The sequence below is a fragment of the Eschscholzia californica genome, unplaced genomic scaffold (genome assembly GCF_041429995.1).
Source record: "Eschscholzia californica isolate CP2 unplaced genomic scaffold, dmEscCali1.0.p SCAF_1, whole genome shotgun sequence".
NCBI classification, from domain to species: Eukaryota; Viridiplantae; Streptophyta; class Magnoliopsida; order Ranunculales; family Papaveraceae; genus Eschscholzia; species Eschscholzia californica.
In genome coordinates, this window is record NW_028238198.1 from 60,924,855 (window position 1) to 60,939,030 (window position 14,176).

The following is a 14,176-nucleotide window of genomic DNA, read 5'->3' on the forward strand; positions in this document are numbered from 1 at the left end:
ATCCTTTCCTTCTTAGAAATAAAAATTATAATTTAAGAAAAACAGAAACAAAATAAATTTCAAGTGTAATTTAACAATAAATTACACTTGAAATTTAACAATAAATTTCGTAACATGTAATTTATACAAGTGTCCGTGCACTAGGGCACGGGATATACCCTAGTAATAACTAATAAAAATCTCTCTCTCTCAATAAAATATAACGATAAATGTCGTAACATTTGATTGATCTAAGTGTCTGTGCCCTAGGGCTCGGGATATACCCTAGTAACAAACAAAGGAAGAGAAGAATACCAAGTTGAAAAGTTAAAATGAAGAGGTACAAGGGACTAAAGCAGAATTTTAAGAAAAGAAAAGAAAAAAAAGGGAAAACCGAAAAGTTTAAAATTATTAATTTTTTTTAGAGAAAACAAAACAAAAACTATCTCGGTATTTCTCATTCTTTAATAGGGCGCCCAAAAAACAGATCATAATTTGGGGGCTCAATGGAGACATAACCCATTAATCAAAGGATAATGAATGATAAATTCTTCTTTATTTTAGTGAAAATAAATTTACCTCCACGAAGAGAAAATAGAATGAAAAAAAAAAATTAAAATAGAATTTTTTTATTTTTTTTTGTTGAAAAGAGAAAATAGAAGTTAGGTGAGAGAGATTTGACCAATGTCACCAATCCACTCAATCTCTCATTGTTTGTATCACCAAACCCCCACACTATAAAATCTCCGTAACTCTCCTGTTTTCCCTCAGCTTGAAGTTCCCTTCCCTCAAGAGAACACCAAGCTTCCAACTTAACCTCCCCCCCTCTCTCTCTCTCTCTCTCTCTCTCTCTCTAATTTTGGCTCTCTCTCCCCAGAGAAATGACCCAATCAATTATCCAACAACTAATCCCACTAACCCCATCCAAAACCCTAAAATCCCCAATTTCAGACCCATTCATTCGAACCAGACAACCTTTACTCCAATTTAATCGATCCCCAATTCGATTCATCCAATGCATTTCCAAATCCGATTCAGGAAATTATTCCAACTCAGGTGGAGTTGGTCGTAGCCGATCCGATTGGCAAAGTTCCTGCGCAATTCTTGCAAGCAATGTCGTCTCTCAACAAAACACAGAAAAAAATGGAGGTGGAAACTCCAATATAACCTCCATTAATGGACATCAAGCCCTAGATCTAATCCGATTAGACAACAATCGACCTAAACCATTATCACTAGATCTATCCCCAGCTCCGATGCATGGATCTCAACTTCGTGTTGCTTATCAAGGCGTACCTGGTGCTTACAGTGAAGCGGCCGCCGGAAAAGCTTATCCGAATTGTGAAGCGATTCCTTGTGATCAATTTGAAGTTGCTTTTCAAGCGGTTGAACTCTGGTTAGCCGATCGAGCCGTTTTACCTGTTGAAAATTCATTAGGAGGAAGTATTCATCGAAATTATGATCTTCTTCTTCGTCATCATCTTCATATTGTTGGTGAAGTTCAATTACCAGTTCATCATTGTCTTCTAGCTTTACCAGGAGTCAGAAAGGAATACCTAACTCGGGTTATTAGTCATCCTCAAGCTCTTTCTCAGTGTGAGTTGACTCTTACTAAACTCGGTCTCAATGTTGCTCGTGAAGCGGTCGATGATACTGCCGGCGCCGCCGAGTTTGTTGCCGCAAACAACCTCCGTGACACCGCCGCTATCGCTAGTGCACGGGCCGCGGATTTGTACGGGTTACAGGTATTGGCTGATGGGATTCAAGACGATTCGAGTAATGTGACTCGGTTTGTTATGTTGGCTCGTGAACCGATTATACCAAGAACCGACCGACCCTTTAAAACGAGTATAGTTTTTGCTCATGATAAAGGGACATCGGTTTTGTTTAAGGTGTTATCGGCTTTTGCTTTTAGGAATATAAGTTTGACAAAGATTGAGAGCAGACCGTATAGGAACCGACCAATTCGAATAGTTGGTGTTCCTAATGTTGGAACGGCTAAGCATTTTGAGTATATGTTTTATGTTGATTTTGAAGCTTCAATGGCGGATCAAAGAGCTCAAAATGCACTTGCAGAAGTTCAAGAATTTACATCTTTTCTTAGGGTTTTAGGAAGTTATCCTATTGATATGACTCCATGGAATTCTCCTACTATTTGATATTATTGAAATGTAAATTCAGATTATTGCAGATACTTCGAAAAATTTAAGATAAAACTTTCGTAGTTGGATTTCATGATATAAGATTTGAACTTGAGTTATGAAATATAAATTGGATTTCCCAAAATTTGTTTCTTATCCTTTCTTGTAAGTTGGAAGATACAAATATAAAAAAAAACCGTCAAATTTCATATATATCTAATTTGTCCATTGAACTTTAACTTATAAACTAGTTTTGAACTTCTAAACTTATTAATAATTTATTTCTTATTGCAATATTACTTTAACTTATAATTGGTGCTCATGGAGCACCACCACCACCAATGTCAATAACTTCACCAATATAAACTTGTCCATCACTATCACTACAAGCATCTATTACTAGTATTCACAACAATTGACCATCACTACATTGTATCAATAAAAGAAAATATTCAACATTTATCAATTCTCACATGTGTATGATTTGCAATAGAGAGCATGGAGTTGATAGGGTGACTCACCCTTTTTTCTATCTTTCTATGAAAATCAAAAGAATGCCCTCAAGCAAAACATAACACAAACAATGTACAATATTTTACCAAGTAAAAGTATGTTGTTGCAACAAAAAAAAAAGTCAAAGTACGTTCTCTTATTTTGTAATAGAGATTATTAAGTCAGTTTTGACAAAATTAATAACTTTGCACGAAAAATTTACGTTTAAGTTGGATTTATTTAAAAACCGCCGGCTATAGTGTTTAGGCTAAAGATTAAACATCATTTTAAAAGAATACCAAAGAGAACTCGAGAAGAAAAAACTAGTATAATGAGAAGTTAGGATAATCTAGTGGATATATGATTTTGGCATTGACAACAAGAACTTTTTTTTTTTTTTTTTGTTGAGGAGACAACAAGAACTTAGGGTTATAATTTCCACTTGAAGAAAAAGTTGAAAATATTTCACCAACAACCCAAAACTCTAGATAGATAAGGCCGGCCGGTCCCATGGAAGTAGGTGAGAAGATTGACTAAATTGGGGTTAGTAGCCATGAGTGGGTTGTTCTATTGTTTGGTGGCAAACCACGTAAATGTTCCACGTTTCTTCGCCATTTTGAATCCGCTCCTTTCTCTTCTTCCCTTCTTTCTATACTTGACCTTTTCTTCTCTCATCATTTTTTAAGTACTTAATCTCCACTCTTTTTATTAAAATATAGAATGTTATCTAACTTGATGATTTTCTAAACGCTACAAAATTGTTAATCACAACAACACTATGACGTAACAGGGGCAGTGGATCGAGACTTTGGGGATATTCATGCACGAAATGTCTATAGACATTTTTCAAAATCTTTCGAGGCATTTAAAATATTTGAGATTATAAGTCTACAAATAAAATGTGTAGTGGTTATTTTTAAAATATTTATTATTATTGAATTTATGTTTTGAGGTAACAAATCTTTTCTAAGGCTTCCTAAAAAATGACTTCTTAAATTTTGGATGGAATTTTTTTTCTCCTAACCCACAACCACTTCTTCTCCTCCCACAGGCAAGGCTCGCTACTAAATATTCATCCCCGCACCCGTTCAGAAAAAAGTAAAGTTGGTTTTCTTCATCCTTTCCACCTACCACCATTTATGTCCCCTCTATCTCTCCTTTTCCCCACTATCTCTCTTTCTCCTTCCCGCTTCTCCTCTTCTGTTTTGGCAATATAGAGGGGGTCTCTTCTTTGCGACACTGATTTGATTAGGGAGAGTTCCCCTTAACCAAAACACGAGTTTCCTTTCATTAGAACAAAGAAAGAGATGAGAGTGTATGAGCAGAGAGAATGAGAGAGCTAAAAAGAAAACGGTGGCGGTTGGAGGTGGCCAGAGAAGAAGAAGAAGAACATGAGAATTTATTATTATACTTACTAATTATATTAAAAAACATACATTTACCGATATTTTAAAAAATATCTTTTAGGATATTCGTGAATATTGGTGGATATATATAATTATAATATTATTATTTTATTAAGAAAATAACATATTTTTATTTAACATTTCGGGACACTGGTGGACAATCAGGGCCGACCCGTATAATTCTGAGGCCCAAAGCCAAATTGAAATTAGGGGCCCTTTTAGGTATGAAAGGGAAAGTAAAAATAAAATTATTAATCTTGCCTACATATTCGATTGTGGTCCGTACCAGTAAAAGGGTTCTGGGTCTCCTACAGATTCGATTGTGGTTCGTACCGGCAAAAGAGTGGACAATTCCGGCGAAAATGAAACCTTAATGGTTCAGTCGTCGGAGAAGAAGGATTAGGGTCGTCGGGAACCAAAAACAGAGATGTGGTTCCGGTCGTAGACTATTTTGTATTTCAATATTAGAATGAACCAGGTTTGGTTCGAGAACCAAAAACTAGAATCCAATTCGGTTTTATGAAGCTTTAGTTAATCCGATTTGGAAAAAACCAGGTTTATGGTTGGGAACCAAAAATGGAATTTGGTTCCGGTCGCGGACGAGTTTGGGTTAATTCAGAATTAGAATTGAACCAGAGTAGGAAAAAATTGATTTCTAACCTAAATGAGGTTGAAAAATTCGAAAAACTTGGCAAAAAAATTCAGAAAATGTAAATTAGTAAGATTTTGTTACTGACCTTTGAAGATGAATAATTTATTTGTAACACGAAGACGTGAATCCTAGCTAGCTTTTGAAAGTGAGATGATCAATATAAAGAAAAAAGTTCATCTTTAATTTTAATTGATGATCGAACACCGATAGAGAAAAAAAATCCTTATACTCGTGATACCATATTAAATAATTAGTTTGAACAAGAAATTATGATAGATCAAAAGGTATTTCATCGAATGAATTTACATATGCTTATAGAAGAAATTTACATGGGAATAATTTACATAAATGAGAAAAACTAAAATGGAAATACTAATTACAAATGTAGAAACACTAATTCTAATTACGAAAACTAATGGAAGGCAAAATATTTTGGATCTTCTATTATTGTTTTTTTTTTTGATGAGAAACATTGCATTAAAAATGAACAAGAGTACTACAAGCACACAAACGGCTAAAGAAATGCCGACACAAACAAGAGTACTACTAACACACAAAACAACTAGAGTAAAGCTGACACAAAAGAAGGTACAGAATTCTATTCTTTCCTTTCTCCATTTCTTCTTTCCCATTTCGCTATCGCATCATCTGGAGCATTGCAATCCCTAGACACATAGGTGAACATGATTCCTTCGAAATTGTTTATAAGGGATTGAATTTGTTGTATCATCTTTAACGATTGCCAGTGTAGACCAATATTATGACCGTTGATGAATTTGATTAGTGCTTGGTTATCACTTTCTATATGAGCATGAGTAATCTTTAATTGTAATGCCCATTGCATACTAGATAGGATAGCTAATCCTTCACATTCTTCCGCGTTTTGGCTTCGCACCGAATTCGCTGCTACTATAATGAATTTCGACTCTTCATCTCTGATAATACATCCTATTCCGGCCGGTTCTGTAGCTTTTGTAAACGAGGCGTCAACATTCAACTTTAAATATGGTGTCGATGGAGGTCTCCATTTTTGTTCCTTAGTAGATTTCCTGCATTTGTTAGTGATAACCGTCTCAATCTTGAGAGGAGTGATAGACACATTATTAATTCGGTCTATGATTTGTCGAGGATTCTGTTTGTTCGTGTTAAAACTATTTTCACATCTAGCTTTCCAAATGAACCATAGTATTTTGGCATATTGGTTGGTAGTATCCTCATTTAGAGTTTTCCATTGTGATATCCATTGATTAGTCGAGCTAATCTGATCAGTTCTCACATCATAATTGAACCAAATTGCTTTAGCAAACGTGCAGTGCAGCATCACATGATCTAATGTTTCGTTTTCATCGCAATTAATACAAGAGAATTGGTCTCCAATGAATTTGCCAATTTTCGCTTTGACAGGTAAGCTATTAGTACAGCATTTCCATAGGAAAATCTTCACACGTGGTATAGTATTCAAGTTCCAGATAAATCCCCATTCGATATGGTCTTGCGTCACATTCATGCTTTCCGTTCTTAAATAATAATACATTGATTTTATCGAGAAATTACCTGATTTGGTTAATGTCCATATCGGTTTATCTTCCTGATTATTTTGGAGGTTGATGCTGAGAATAGCACTGCATATATCATCGTTAAAACATTGCTGCAATATCTGAAAATTCCAAGTGTTGTTAGTAATAAGTTGTGCAACCCATTTAATGTTGGACCCCGTATGATTAGTTATGGGTGGGGGGTGGTTTGGGATCCGTCACTCCAAACGTTAATATTAACCCCTGTATTAATGTTCCAGAAAATAAGACTATCCATATTAGAGTAATTCTTAATAATAGATTTCCAAGGCCAAGAGTGGGTGGTTTTGGGGGGGGGGGGGGGGGGGGTGGGCCGATGGGTTTTAGGAAAGTATTTGCTTTTGAGCACACGAGCCCAAATAGCCTTCGGGTTATTAATAATACGCCAGATAATTTTATTGAGAAAGGCATGATTATCAAGATGAGGGAGGCGCAACCCCAGACCACCTAGTTTCTTTGGCTTGCAAATAGCCGACCAGTTGATAGTATGGAAAGTTTTGGATTTTCCCCACCAGAAAGTCCTTTGGAGGGACTCAATGCTGTTACATATGCCTTTTGAGATAGCAAAGCACTGCATTTGGTATCGGGGAACGGCCGCTGCGATAGTAGAAATGACTACCGAGCGACCAGCTTGAGAGAGAAGATTAGATTGCCACTTGGCGAGCTTGTTTTTGATTTGGTTGAGAAGGGGTTGAAAGATAGATTTTTTGTTTTTACCAATGAACAGATTCGTGCCGAGATATTTGTCACCAGTCGAGGATAGATGAACTTTAAGTTCACGGATAATCATACGTTTGAATTTCGGATGCGAGTTCTTGGAAAAGAAAATGTTGGATTTGGAGTAATTAATCATCTGACCCGAAGCATCACTAAATTCTTTAAGAATCCGCTTGAGGTTGTGAATGTTGTCAAGAGAATTTTGACCAAAGATAATACAGTCGTCTGCAAAGAGAAGATGATTGATAGTGAGATCCGAATTGGGGACCGGGAAGCCAATGAAGGGGTGAGGACTGTTATGCCTGTCAAGGAGGCGGCTTAGACCTTCCATAGCAATAGCGAAAAGGAAAGGCGAAAGCAGGTCTCCCTGACGAATCCCCCTGCTAACATAAAAAGTGCACCCGGGACGCCCATTGATCAGAACGGCCATGGAACTAGAGTTGAGACACGTACGAATAAGCCTGGTCCAACCAGGAGTGAAGCCCATCAGGAGCATAATTTGCTCCAGATAGTGCCATTCAATCCGATCAAAAGCTTTGGACATATCCAGTTTGAGACCAAAATAACTCTTCGCGCCTTTGATCTTCTATTATTGTTGCTGTTTTGATGAACGTGAGGTGGCCATTACTATAGACACCTCCAAAGTTACTTCAGTAATTATTATTATTAGTTTTTTTCTCCTTATAGTCTTCCCTAATTTGGTGTACACTAGTTTTTCAGATTTACTAAAAAAAATACATAGAATTATTTAAAATGCCTATGAAACTAAAACATCTATATTTGTTTCTAGATTAATGTCTGAAATCAATGCAAAAGACATTGATAGACATTTTAAATATCTTGAATCAATGCCTCTGACGTTAGTAGACACAAGGTTATCTGGAATGCGGTACGTTCCGGTACGTGGTACGCTGGGTTGATAGCGTTCGATACGTTGGGGTATACTTTTTTGATACGCTATTTCGGTATGTAATTCGCTAGGGCACACTCTGTCGGTATGCTTACTATTTTCTTGTTCATTATATTTTTTTTGTTAAGGTATTCATTAATTTAGATATTTAATAGAAAATTCGATTGACTACTAAAAATAATAACAAATCTAATTTGTTATCTAGATAGTAAATCAAATCTTATGAAATATTATTATTGGAATAAAATGACGATTGGTTGGAAGTTTCCCAATACAATAAAGTTGTTATGTTTTGTTATTCATAAATTTAGAATCTTCCGGATACTAAGTCCCAATAGAAATTTATGAGAGATTTTATAGGCAATGCCCAAACTTGTTACAGGCAATCTTGCTAAAGGAAAGTCCTAAATTAGTTAGAAGCAATGTGTTGGTAAGGAGGCAATGCCCTGTCCATGTTTGACCTAACGGTCAACGGTTAAGTCAATAAACTTTGACTTTCTCATCCCTCCAATATGAGGAGAAAAAAATCGTGAGGGAGAACCGAATCCAATCCCCAACGTCGTCTTCGTCAGTCTCCTTCTCGTCAGTCTCCTCTTCGTCATCTTCAAATCCCATCTTCAATCTCTTTCACTCTATCATTACTCTCTTCTTCTTCTTCTTCTTCAATCTCTCATCTTCATCTTTCTCACATTTTCTCTGTCTATAAATTCATAGATTAACCATTAAACCTAGAATCTGGAAAATCGAATTTCTATAAAATCTTGGTTCCAAAACTTCATTTCTCTGTGTGGGGTTGATTGGAGTCTTAATTGAAGCATTTCTAACGACCAATTTAGTCCGGAGTTGAGACAATCATTTGAAAGAAGAAAATCCAAAACCCTAAACCCACCAAATCTCTTTTGTTTTTTTGATTGATCTTAAACTATGTGTGTATATGTTTGTATCAGTCTAATGATGCTTTTCGAGTTATTTGATGGTTGATTTTCTTACTTTCTAGTTGCTTAAATGAAATGACAATATTTGAATTGGATGAGTATAGTTCTTCTTTATTTTGTTCAAATTTGAATTATGTAGTTAAGGTGTTTGATGAAATGATTCAAATAGAAAGAAAAACATAAAGTCCTCTGGAACTTTGTTTTTGTTAACTCATTCACATGATTTAGTTCCTTCTTTATTTTCTTCATCCATAGTGGTTTCAAACAAATATGGTATCACTTGCACTTAAAGTTTGAGGAGACGAACACAATGGATGGTGAGTTGATTTAGTTTCTTATTTTGAAGAAAGAAAAAAAGAAAACGTGGGTGAAGATAACCCTCAAAACTTGATTATTGTAGGCATTGCTTTTAAAGAAACATGGTCATGTATAATTGACCAAGTCATAAGTAGAAAATACTATAACAAGTTTGGGCATTGCCTATAAAATTACCCAAATTATATTACTAAAATATAATAGTTTGGTGGATAAAATTCTTTCTAGAGATCCAAGGGTTAGAAGAAAATCCTAAAAAAAAAATTCTATTTTGATAACCTTTTTGATCTGACAGTTAAAACCTAATTTAAGGGCTTTTGTTATCCTACGGTGGCATAAAGAAACTCCAAAAAAAAAACTTAATCTAACAGAGAGGCTTTACCGTCTTCTTCCTCCCTCGACTTTCCCTCTCTATTCATCTTTCCATGAAACAAAAAAAAACCTTGAACAAACTGTAAATATGTTAGATCGATGAAGAGAATCATGGTGAGACTCTAAATAGATGAAAGTTCAAAAGAAAATACAGATTTTCTCTATTTTTTCCTATGAAATCTAGTTTCTTCTTATTTTTTTCATCTTCTTCTAGAACCTTGATTAGGGTTCGCTCCTAATGGCGATCTGGTACGCGAACGCACCCTAAAAGGGTACGCACGAACCAGATCGCGGTACGCCACTAGAAGGAGCAAATCTGGTAACTTTAAGTAGACATTTCAAATATCTTGACTGCATATATCTAATCATGTCTTTAATCCACTCCCCCTCCCTAAATTTGTCAATTTAGATGATCACGTTGACTTCACAAAAACAAGAAACAATCTCACATATAAAATGTCTTGGGGGGGGGGGGGGGGGGGGGAAGTGATGTTAGTACTTAAAATTGGTCTGAAGCTCTGTTTTTGTTTTTTTCCTTTAAAATTACAAGAGTAATATTTATCTTTACTAGGTTTCCGTCGCGTCCTACGGACGCGACAAATCCCTCTTGACTTCGCCGGTGACTCACATTTTATGTGAAAGAATAACATATAAAAAATCACTAACAGGAAAGATTTGATAAAAAAAAATAGGAGATTTCTTTTGTTGTTTTTTTGTAATAAAATTTCTTGGTTGTCGAGAGAGAGAGAGAAAGCCTGGTATAGAGAAAGAATTTGGAGAGGAAATGAGAGTTTCAATTTTAAGTCAAATAGTTTGGCGGTGAGAGAGAAATTAGGAAGATATGGGAGAGTGAGTTAGTTATTTCGATCTCTCCCCATTATTTTCTACAGTAAAGTTGGTAGTTTCTAAGATGTAATCCATCGGAGAAAAAAAAATACGGAGAGAAATATGTGGGCAGTAGTTATTCTAACCAATTTGACTAATTTACATAAATTTCCTTCTTTTTTTTAGTCTATTTACATAAAAAGATTTTATATCATCCGTCGGATGTGTTCCTAACTAAGGTTGTGTTTGTTTTTTTGTGGATGGCTGAATCTGAATTGGTTGAATCTGAATTGGCTAAACTGAATTGGCTGAATCTGAAAAATCTAAATTAATTTAAAAGTTAGGTGTTTGTTTCTTAAATCTGAATTAATGAATCTGAATTACTATTTTGACTATAATACCCCTAATTCATGTAGTTCACCAAACAGACCCTAACCTTATCTTAAATAGAATACTAGAAACCCTAGCCTTTAAATCTTCCCCTCTCAAACAGTCAACAGCCTCCATCTCTCCGATAAAGAAAAACACAGCCTCCATCCATCTCTCCATCTATGGAAATCTCTCGTCGGAAGTATTGTTGGAAAGCTAGTGAGAGAAAGTTCCTCTCTCACTCTCTCTCTCTTATTCTTCTCTCTCACTCACTCTCTCTTTTTCTACTCAAGCGAAGGTTTAGAAGTTGGGTATGCCGGAGGTAGTGTGGTTTTCTCGGTGGTGGTGCTATTGGTTTTGTGGGTGGTGGTGATGTTGGTTTGGTGGGTGGTGGTGACGTTGGGTATGCCGGAGGTGGTGGTGTTGGTTTTGTGTGTAGTGGTGTTGTTGGTTTTGTGTGTAGTGGTGTTGTTGGTTTGGCCGGATGTGGTGCTGTTAGTTTTGTGGGTGGTGTTGGGTTTGCCGGAGGTGGTGCTGTTGGTTTGGTGGGTGGTGGTGTTGATGGGTTTGCCGGAGGTGGTGTTGTTGGTTTGGTGGGCGGTGGTGTTGTTGGTTTGGTGGGTGGTGGTGTTGTCGGGTTTGCCGGAGGTGGTGCTGACGGTGATTTCGCCGGTGGTGGTGATGGTGATTTTGCAGGTGGTGGAGGTGTTCACAGATGAAAAGTTTCTATTCCTAAAAAAGAAGGGCAGAAACGTCATTTAACAAATTTCAGAAGTTGGACCCATTTTTCAGACTTGTTTTGAAGTCTGAAATATATGGACTCCTTTTCAGCCCATTCAGACTTCGGCCCAATTCAGTCGAAATTTCAGATTTTTTTTAAATCCAAAACAAACATCTGAAATCTGAATTGGAACCCAATTCAGATTTCAGATCTGAAAAAATGAAAAAACAAACAGCACCTAAATCTCTAAAATAAAATGGACGATCAAACTTATCTCCTGGATAACCGACTGAGTTGTTTTAATATAATAGACAATGCTATTGAATGACTTGTCAAGAATGTGAGTATGGCACATATGTAGTTTGCTGTGCTAGTGGGGCTCGGAATTGAGTGGTACATTAAGGAACACGAATTGAGAATGTGAGAGTGTGGTGGTAATTGAATATGATGGAGAGATGGGTCGTGCCTATAGACGCTTCCATGAATGATGACGACACCTGTAGCAGAGAACTAGTGGATGACATTTCCCCCAACCATTTTACCCGCCAAAGAGAGTTTCATTGTCTGTCTGATACAAATATGTTCCAAACAACTTAAAGGGAATTAATTTGTTATCGACCACTAGACATGCACATGTAGTGGGGTCGGGCATGTCTGATACAAATATAGTGTGTCAAGGTCGCCTCCCTCAAAAAGATTAGGAAAAGGTAGGAAGAAAATAGACTTAAAATGAGGCAGGATTTAAATTGAGGCGGGACTTAAATTGGCTAACGCCCTTCATTTAAGTCGTTTGCAATTCAATACTGACTCGATTACAGTCAAGTCTTTCTTTACCACACATGGACCTAAACCATCATGCCATTGTTGGAATATTTGGAGAAGGATTTTGTGCCTCACTAAGGGATTACAAGAATTGAAGGTCGAGCACATATACCGAGAGTCGAATAGAGCTGCAGATACGTTAGCTAATTGGAACACAACATACTCATATGATGATATGAAGAACTCCATGAGACGAGTTTTTTTTTTTTTTAATTGGTAAGCGTGTGCCTCGAACCCTTGACCTCTAAGTTGGAAGACTTACCTCTTACCACTTGAGCCAAGGGTTGTTGGCTCCATGAGACGAGTTTCACCGAGGAGTTACACGATATCCTTCGTATAAAGAAGGAAAATTGTATTTAAGAATTAAGTAGTCTCTTTTATTCTTATTTAATTGGGTATGGGCCTCTCTCAGTGTACCATTTCAAAAAAAAAATAGACAACAAAATCGAAACGCGTATGAGTTAGTTGGGCCTCACTCTAGAACTGCTTGTAGTTTAGCCTATTTTTGCATATGGTTTGGACGCTGCTGTTAATGTTATTAGCAGTCCCAAAGAAGAAAACTAACTGGGTTTTGAGAACTTTAAAACTGGTTATGCTATACACGCACTTCCAACTTTTGGGGTGGTTAATAGAGAATGATAAAAACGAATTATAAGAGCCCAATGATGAATAACATGAGAATTAATTAGTTGTTATGTAAATTAAGTTTTTTTTTTTGATGAAAGGTGTATATCATTGTTGAAAGGCCTCCCCTCAGTGATAATTTAGCAAGTAAAATGGTTCATGGGGAGGCCTTTTAACAAAATTGGAGAGGCCTTATAAAACTTCCCATCAAGTTTTATGAACTCATTTTGATTTTGCACATTTATTTGTTCAAATTATTTCTTAAATGTAAAAGTGGATACCTCAATTAAGGTTGGATGAGCTTGACTCTTTTGATGGGCATGAGTGGGCTTTGAGCACGAGAAATCGGCAAAAAACTTGCCTAAGAGCTTTAATAGCCAAGAGATGATTATTCGTCCTGCCCACACCGAATTCACATTCACACACCTATAATAATGTGTAGAGGTTCACCAAAAAAAAAATTATGTGTAGAGGGGTGACATGGACAATAACATGGTCGCCTATAGAATGTTCCAATGGGCTTGGACCCAACTACTACGAGTAGACGGAAAGACGTAAACCCATTGGGTACGTTTGGATGTTGGTTGAGTAGTGAAAGACTCTGTAGATGGTCCAGTTTAGCTATCATTGGCAGACTTAAGCTCCTTTGGTTTCATCCAATGGGCACTTGGTGTCTTGTCCCAACCGTGGTGCATCGACTCCGAAAGTCCCAAGATTGATACCTAGTGGAGGTGCTGATAATCCATCGTTTATAAATTGTGTTTGTAAAAATATAAATAATGGCCTTTATGGAAGTCTATGTAGCATTGGAAATGTACAAGTCTCTATTGGAATTGGGATAGCTTCATGACTATGGCAGTTTGAGGATATTTCATTCATATGCCTCAAGTGAGGTGGGCGTCCAAGTGTTGGAAACCTCTATAGGCAGCCAGGTAATATCTAATTTGCAAAACAGATTGTTGAGAGTGGGATTTGAACCCACGCCCTTTCGGACCAGAACCTTAATCTGGCGCCTTAGACCAACTCGGCCATCTCAACTCATGTGCTACTACTTGCTTATCACACTTCCTTGTCCAGTTTCATCACTTATAATACCCTTACCAAATTGTTTAGACATAAATCCATTTTGTTGCAAAGTGGTAAGGGATGATAAAAATAAATCAGAAGTTCAATTGAAATAAAATTCCATCCCAAACACAATAATTCTTTTATTGTTAGTTATGCACATACTTCCTGGTATGACACATGCTTTACCCGAACCACCAACGCCAAAAAAATTAAATTATCTGAAATATTTTAATATAAGATAGCTATTTTTTTTT

The 14,176-nt window shown here is 36.5% G+C and overlaps 1 non-coding gene and 1 pseudogene across 2 annotated transcripts; one reads left to right on the plus strand and one right to left on the minus strand.

Moving 5' to 3' along the window:
• The first annotated feature begins 664 nt into the window (after nucleotides 1-664).
• Nucleotides 665-2,265, plus strand: LOC147567987 (arogenate dehydratase 3 pseudogene; annotated as a pseudogene). Its single transcript, XR_015230929.1, has one exon. The product of XR_015230929.1 is annotated as an arogenate dehydratase 3 pseudogene (transcript).
• Nucleotides 2,266-13,811: 11,546 nt separating this feature from the next.
• TRNAL-AAG (transfer RNA leucine (anticodon AAG)) lies at nucleotides 13,812-13,892 on the minus strand. The gene has a single exon. It is a non-coding gene; the product is annotated as a tRNA-Leu (tRNA).
• Nucleotides 13,893-14,176: the final 284 nt, after the last annotated feature.